Source organism: Gobio gobio, assembly GCF_949357685.1.
Source record: "Gobio gobio genome assembly, chromosome: 13".
Classification (NCBI taxonomy): domain Eukaryota; kingdom Metazoa; phylum Chordata; class Actinopteri; order Cypriniformes; family Gobionidae; genus Gobio; species Gobio gobio.
Genome location: NC_137106.1, coordinates 44,130,019 through 44,138,058, shown reverse-complemented (window position 1 = coordinate 44,138,058; position 8,040 = coordinate 44,130,019).

The window sequence follows — 8,040 nt, the reverse complement described above, 5'->3', positions numbered from 1 at the left end:
GTCTACTGCAAAGTAGAACTGGCATTTCACAGAAGTACGACTTCAATGATTCAGCATCTGAACCGAAAACATAACGCAACAATAATTTCAGCATGCGTTCACTGTATACACCGGGACGTGATGTTTTGACGCGATTTTTCAAAGGGATGCTTCACCTAAAATGTACCGCAATGCAAGTGATGCAAGCCAAATGCAGCGTTCTATTGAAAATGAATGTATGTATATCTGCTGTACCAAACTCATAGACAGTAAAAGAAATGGACACAGCGACCCCATAGACTTCAACGCAGAAAATTGAAGTCAGTTTGAAGTCAGTTAGAAGCACTCCCTTCCTGATGGCTGAGCGTACTGCACAGCCTCAGACTGAGCTTGACCACGTAGATGTGACATGAGCAACCTGTCTGACAGTTGTATGTCTTCTAGTAGTTGTGCAAAGTGAAATCTGAATCACCGAATCTTGTAGAGACAGAGATAATGACCAGGAGCAACTTTTGATGAATGAAGCAGGATTTGCGACATCTCTATTGGCGTGTATGCCTCCACGTCCCCCTGATTGCCTCATAGACAGTAAAAGATTGCCTGCGAGCTTCTCCTCGGGTCTATACGGTACAGCACGACGGAGTCGCGTGGTTATGACGCAATCGTTAGCCTATTTTTTACAAAAACGGCTTCTACGGGGCGATAGTGTAATATACAAGGTAATGGAGCATTTTATATATTGCCGTGTTTGTTTAGAAATAAACAATGGACAAATAGAGTCTTTAAACGCCTCAGATGTAAAGATATTCGCTGTCAAAGTGAATGGGAGTAAATGGGATGCTTCTTTTTGCGGCATTGTTTTTCACCTATATTTAACAGTGCTTCGTCAGAAGTAACATCCCGCCTTACACAAATACAACAGCCGTTTTTTAAATCCTATCCAATTGTTGAAAAGAAAGGAGTAAACTCTGTCACTTGTAGGTTGTGACGGCTGTCAATTAAAATGTGGAGCGGTGATTCGTTCCATGTGTTCCTTGTCAGTAAACGAATGGATAATTTGCTAAATTGGTTCTTAATATATAATATAATATATAAGACTGTCAATGAACTAATTTCATGTTGTTTTATATTTTATTTGTTCATTATTTATTTAGTTGGATCTTAGTTGGCTCAGTGATGTTGAATTTAAATGACATGTAAAATGTTACATTGTGATGTAATGGTGTTTTCTGGAAGGGACTAAAGAACAAAGTATTTCTATCAGCTGAAAGGCAGAATACAAATGTTTTTATTAAGTTAGATAGACATTATGTAACAGTTTCAGGTTATGTTTTAGTGTCGGTAACATGTCCCACATTGTCCCACACAAACTTAGTAATCGTGCCACATTTGGTTTGTTTGATGGTGGTCACCCTAACACACACACAGGTTGCTAGGTTATCATAGCAAATAGGCTCACCCCAGAAATTATATATCATTTGTTAGTAGCCTAATGGTAAATGCTGCAGGTGTAGAAATCTACATAAAACAGATATTTATTTTGATGTCAGGGCTAGATTACAGCATGAAACCTGTTGTGCATATTAATAAATAAAATAGCTTTTTCTCCCTCTCAACACACAATTTTTTTATCCGATTAATCGATTAATCGACCGATTAAGTGCTAGATTAATCGATTACAAAAAGAATCGATAGCTGCAGCCCTATACATTTCTTTACTTGACAGTGTTCTATTCTGTTTTCAATTATGTTTGATTGGGGCTGGATCTGAACTTTGCAGGATCAGGGTTGGCTAAACTTAGCCTGGTCTTACCAGACTCTCGTACATTTCATTTGTACAGAGAGTCTGGCCACTCTCCATTGACAAGCGTTTACTTCCTTGAAGGCGGGTACTCTGTTGAAGTTTAAAACTATTGGATCTGCCAAGAGCCACTCTTGATCTGCCATAACCAATCACTAACGTTTGGTCCTGACGTATGTCATGCGCCGTTCGCCTCTGTTTCTAACATGGAAGTGACTCCCCTCCTCAGTGATAAAACCTAAAACTTGCACATTCGGATTGTGATTTATTCACCTTGGAGGGGAGAGTTTTGTGATCGGGAACGCGCTGCTCACATGGTCCGTAACATGATTGTAGGCTGTAAATAAAATGTAATATGCTTGGTATGATAAGAATAAATGCTGCCGTAAATAACGTCCCAATTTAAATGTTTACGTGCTTTTTTTATTGTTATTTTTTGAGCGGTGATGAAATATATTGCTCTTGTAAATACTTTCCAGCATTTAAAGAAATACAAGCCTAGAAATGCATCCAAATTACAGCGAAGCGCAACCGCATGGTGCTCTGCAGTGATCAAAAAGGATATAAACAGTGAATTTTGAAGTGATATATTCTTGAAAACTCAGAGATGTGGATTCAGACAGCAATTAAATTACCACACAACCTTGGTGTTTGTCAAAAGCAGTAGGTAATTCGGCCGGGGATTTTTACGCGCGTGGTGGGAGACGGACGGCAATGAAATCACCACTGTAAATGATGACAATACCTTACGACCCCATGAGAAACAATTACCGTCCGAATAGGGCTTCAGCCAACTCCTTCACCACTAAAGGAGCAAACTGGAAAATCAAACTTTTCCCAAATCCCGTGGGGAGGAGGGCCACACCATCATGGCCACCAACAGAAATCAGCAAAGATTGTTCTTGCTCCGGCTTTAACTTCTGGATATTCGGCAGCGGTGCCACAACGGAATGAATGGCTTCGCTCGCATCTTTCTCCACCGCCTTTACTGAACTACAACTCAAACTAGCGCACAACATCAATGTCATCGTTCTCAGCCACTCCCTCTGTTCGCTGATTGGACCGGTCAAAATTTGATCTGAGAAAACCTAAGAATATACCGCAGTTATAGACGGAGTACTGAAGGAAAATTAAAATTTTGCGGAAGTACGTAGGAGGGCGGAGTAAGGCTAGGCTAAACTAGGGTTTTTCAAACTTTATAATGCCAAGGATCCCCTAATATGATAAACCTTTTAAGAGGGACCCCCTTCCTAAAATCCATCTATATATTTTTATGTATGAAAAAACATTTAAACTGTTAAATAAATAGTTAAATTATAAATACAACATATTGTTTCCAAACTTAAATTGGCTATACTTAATGTTGGACGTATAAACCTGAAGAAGAAAATTTTCAAGTAAAAAAATGTATGTAAGCAGTTTACGCAAGGCAGTATTCTTCACGCAGTACATAAAGTGCTTACATACATTGTGAAAATTGCTTATTTAAATAATTTTTCCGGGCGACGAAAGTTCCCGCCCGTTCCCTCGGTCAGGCGATGTCCACCTTAGTGGTCCAGGAGCGACATCTCTGGCTCAACCTGGCCGACATGAGGGAGACCGACAAGTACCGGTTCCTGAACTCCCCCATCTCGTCGGCCGGGTTGTTCGGCGACGCGGTCTAGAGCTTCGCCCAACAGTTGCCAGCTGCTGCTCCCACTCCACCGACAGCCGCAGCGCCTCCGCCTGCCCGTTGCCGAGGACGGCCACCCACCGCCGCCGCCCCCCGCCCAGCAGCAGCCTACACCTCGCGGTGGGCATGGAGCCGGTCGTGGGAAGGCTGTCCAGCCCGCTCAGGCCGCTGCCAAGCCAGGTGGCAAGCGTCGTCGTAAGCGACCCTGAGATGGGCCACCCAGAGATGGAGGAAACTGCTCTTCAGGAGATGGCTGCAGCACCACTTCTTCCCCCGGAGGAGGGCCAGGGGAAAATCCTTGTTTCTGTTTTTTCTGTTCCGCCACTGTAACAGTAACAGCGGTACCCAAATTCTCAATAAAAGAGCAGTTTCCCATATCTCTGGGTGCCAAGAGAGCGCGCCTGTCAGTGTTCGACGCTTCCATGCCTTGTCACTCCCAGACGCCTCTCTGTTCGCCAGCAGGGGGTGCCGGCTGTGGGGACGCACCTCAGAGGCCTTCCCACACTCGCACACCGCCTCAGCGGAAGCAGGTAAGTGTTGCACAGCACACACAGACCCCATTTCGGGCCGCCACCAGGCTGTCCGAGTCGGGTCCCTGCATGCTGCCCCGCTGCGGGTACTTCTGTAGTGCCGTTGGTCCCGCTTGCACGGTCCCTGGGAGCCTGTCTAGCGCTTCCAAGAACGTCTCGCTGGCTCATCCGTACCATCAGACTCGGCTATGCGATTCAGTTCGCCCGGCGTCCTCCCAAGTTCAGGGGCGTTCACTTCACCTCCATGTCGAAGGAGAACGCTCCTGTGCTCCAGGCGGTCCTACTGGCGAAGGACACGATAGAGCCGGTCACTCTAGCCGATATAAAGACCGGCTTCTACAGCCCGTACTTCATTGTACCCAAGAAAGTTACGGCCGATCTTGGATCTGCAGTTCTTGAACCAGTCCCTTCACAGGCTGCCGTTCAAGATGCTCACGCAGAAACGCATCTTCAATTGCATCCCTCCCCAAGATTGGTTTGCAGCAATCGACCTGAAGGACGCGTACTTTCATGTCTCAATTCTCCCTCGACACAGACCGTTTCTTCGCTTTGCGTTTGACGGACGAGCATATCAGTACAAAATCTTACCCTTCGGGCTAGCCCTATCACCCCGCGTCTTCACAAAGGTCGCGGAGGCGGCCATTGCTCCCATGAGAGAGCGTGGCGTTCGCATCCTCAACTACCTCGACGACTGGCTGATCCTTGCCCAGTCGCGAGGGCAGTTGTGCGAACACAGGGACATGGTGCTCAGAAACCTCAGCCAGTTGGGGCTTCGGGTCAACTGGGAGAAGAGCAAACTCTGCCCCACGCAGAGGATCTCTTATCTCGGTATGGAACTGGACTCGGTTGCCCAGACAGCGCGCCTCACCGAGCAGTGCGTCCAGTCGGTGTTGAACTGCTTGAATTCGTTCAAACGCAGGACAGCGGTCCCACTGAAACATTTTCAGAGGCTCCTGGGGCATATGGCATCTGCAGTCGCGGTAACGCCGCTCGGATTGCTTCATATGAGACCGCTTCAACAGCAGATCCCTCCGTGTCCAAGTGACGCTGAGATGCCGCGAAACCTTCAGCCCGTGGTCGGACCCTCCGTGGCAGGAGTGCCTCTAGAACAAGTGTCCAGGCATGCTGTTGTCTCCACGGATGCCTCATCTACCGGCTGGGGTGCCACGTACAACGGCCTTGCAGTTTCGGGTCTGTGGACGGGACCCCAACTGCAATGGCAAATCAATTGCCTGGAGTTGTTAGCAGTTTGTCTTGCACTCAGCCGCCTCAAGGGGCCGCTTATAGGCAAGCACGTTCTGGTCCGTACGGACAGCACTGCGGCCACTGCGTACATCAACAAACAGGGTGGTCTACACTCCCGTCACTTGTCACAACTCGCCCGCCATCTCCTCTTGTGGAGTCAGAAGCATCTGAGGTCGCTTTGTGCCACTCACATTCCGGGCCTGCTCAATCGTGCAGCCGACGAGCTCTCACGTCATCAGGTGCTTCCCGGAGAGTGGAGACTCCACCCCCAGGTTGTCCAGCTGATCTGGAGTCGCTTAGGGACCGCACAGGTAGACCTGTTTGCCACCCTGGACACGACCCACTGCCAGTTGTTTTATTCCCTGACCGAGGGGGCCCTCGGCTCGAATGCTCTGGCACACAGCTGGCCCCGGGACCTACGCAAATATGCATTTCCCCCTGTGAGCCTTCTTGCACAGACCCTGTGTAAGGTCAGGGAGGACGAGGAGCAGGTCCTGTTGGTTGCTCCGTATTGGCCCAACCGGACTTGGTTCCCGGAACTGATGCTCCTCGTGACAGTACCTCCTTGGGCCATTCCTCTGAGGAAGGACCTCCTGACTCAGAGACGGGGCAACCTCTGGCACCCGCATACGGACCTCTGGAGACACCATGTCTGGTCCCTGGATGGGACTCGGAGGTTCTAGGTGGCCTGCCACAGAACGGGGTAGACACCATCTCTTCCGCTAGAGCTCCCTCTACGAGACGGCTCTATGCGTTGAAGTGGAACCTGTTTGTCGACTGGTGCTCTTCTCGCCGAGTACGGTCAGCTCGGTGCTTTCCTTCCTACAAGACGGGTTGGAACGAAGGCTGTTTCCATCTACCCTCAAGGTGTATGTTGCCGCTATTGCCGCTAATCATGACTTAGTAGATGGAAAGTCCTTAGGTAAGCACGATCTGATCGTCAGGTTCCTGAGGGGGGTGAGGAGACTAAATCCGCCTCGCTCTCCCTCTATACCCTCTTGGTACTTAACTCTGGTGCTTATCGCACTGCTGAGGGCGCCCTTTAAGCCTTTGCTGTCAGCTGAGTTGAAAGTTCTGTCACTAAAGACAGTACTCCTGACTGCATTGGTCTCTATCAAGAATTCAGGCCTGGTAACTCTCATGTAATCCTGAGACCCCGGCCTGGATACGTGCCCAAGGTTCCCACCACTCCCTTCTGGGACCAGGTGGTGAGCCTGCAAGCACTGCCTTCAGAGGAGGCAGACCCAGCCCTAGCTTTTCTCTGTCCGGTCCGCGCCCTGCCGACCTACGTAGACAGAATGCAAAGCTTCAGGACCTCAGAACAGCTCTTCGTCTGTTATGGAGGACAGCAGAAGGGAAAGGCTGTCTCCAAGCAGAGGATGGCCCACTGGATAGTGGACGCCATTGTCTTGGCATATGAATCCCAAGACGTGCCTTGCCCGCTCGGGTTAAGAGCCCACTCCACCAGGGGTGTAGCTTCTTCCTGGGCGTTGGCTCGTGGCGCCTCGCTGACAGATATTTGTAGAGCTGCGGGCTGGGCGACACCTAACGCGTTTGCTAGATTCTATAGCCTACGTGTAGAGCCGTTAGCTTCCTGTATGCTCGCTTCCCATAGTCAGTAACACCGGAGTGCCCGTTCTAGTGTCGGCTTGCTGCACCATTCCCTTCCCCATGGAACGGATACGTGCGCTTATCTGCTCCAGTCGAGTTCCCCTAAGGTTAGGCGAACCCTGTCGAGTCCTCCGCAGCCCACGGCAGTCGGATGTGGCGAAACATCCGACGCCAGGTCTAACACTCGTATGCATTGGTGGAACCTGTGTTTGGCTGGGTTCCATATGTTGTGACCCCCACGGCGGTCCCATATGTGTATTCTTCCACGGGACAGCTCCCTACGGCAAGCTTGTGTCTTTCCCTCGGCAGAGTTTCCTCTGCCGTCCCAGTACGGTGTTGTCCCCCGCCGTAGTTGGCTGGGGCCATCCCTGGGACTTCCGTATGTTGCACTGCCCAAGGTCAGTCCATACGTGTATTCTCCACATGGTAACTCCCTCCGGGCATGATGTTGCTTCTGCAGCGGCCCTCCGGGCACGCTTTCCCAGCTTTATCCAATAAAAGTCTGCTGAGTGGGTCTTGCGGAACAGCAGTGTGACTCTCCCTGCGTGAGTTTTCCCCGTCTGGTACAGACGGGGTCTGAGGGGCCTTCGCTGAGCGCTGGAAGTGGTAGTAACTGTGGCGTTTTCCAAGGGATCCCAATTTGTTGTGACGTACGTCGAACGTGACCGACTGAAAGGGAACGTCTCGGTTACGTATGGTAACCCTCGTTCCCTGAAGGAGGGAACGGAGACGTACGTCCCGTCGCCACAGTTGCTGTACCATCACTGCATGGCCGAATCACTAGTTCGGCTCCTCTGTGAAAAACAATAGTGCGCTGCTCTCGCTTCCTGTTTATACCCGCGATGCGGGGCGGAGCGTGAGATGCAAATCTCGCACGCCAATGGCCCATTGGCCCGTTCTCTATATCTCGAAGCTGATAGGGGCTCCCTGAAGTGATCCCAATTCGTCTGTGATGTCCGGCGTACGTCTCCGTTCCCTCCTTCAGGGAACGAGGGTTACCATACGTAACCGAGACGTTTTCCACTGGGAAGTTCAGAAATAATTTTGATTCCTAAATTCCCGAGATGGGCGTGCCATAAATTAAAAAAATGGTGGCGGGGAGAACTACAGCTGTGACAGGTATGATTTATTAGTTTACTCCCCAAAACAATGGACAACTTTGTTTTGATTTTTTTTTTTACCACTTCCTATCAAAATTTTGG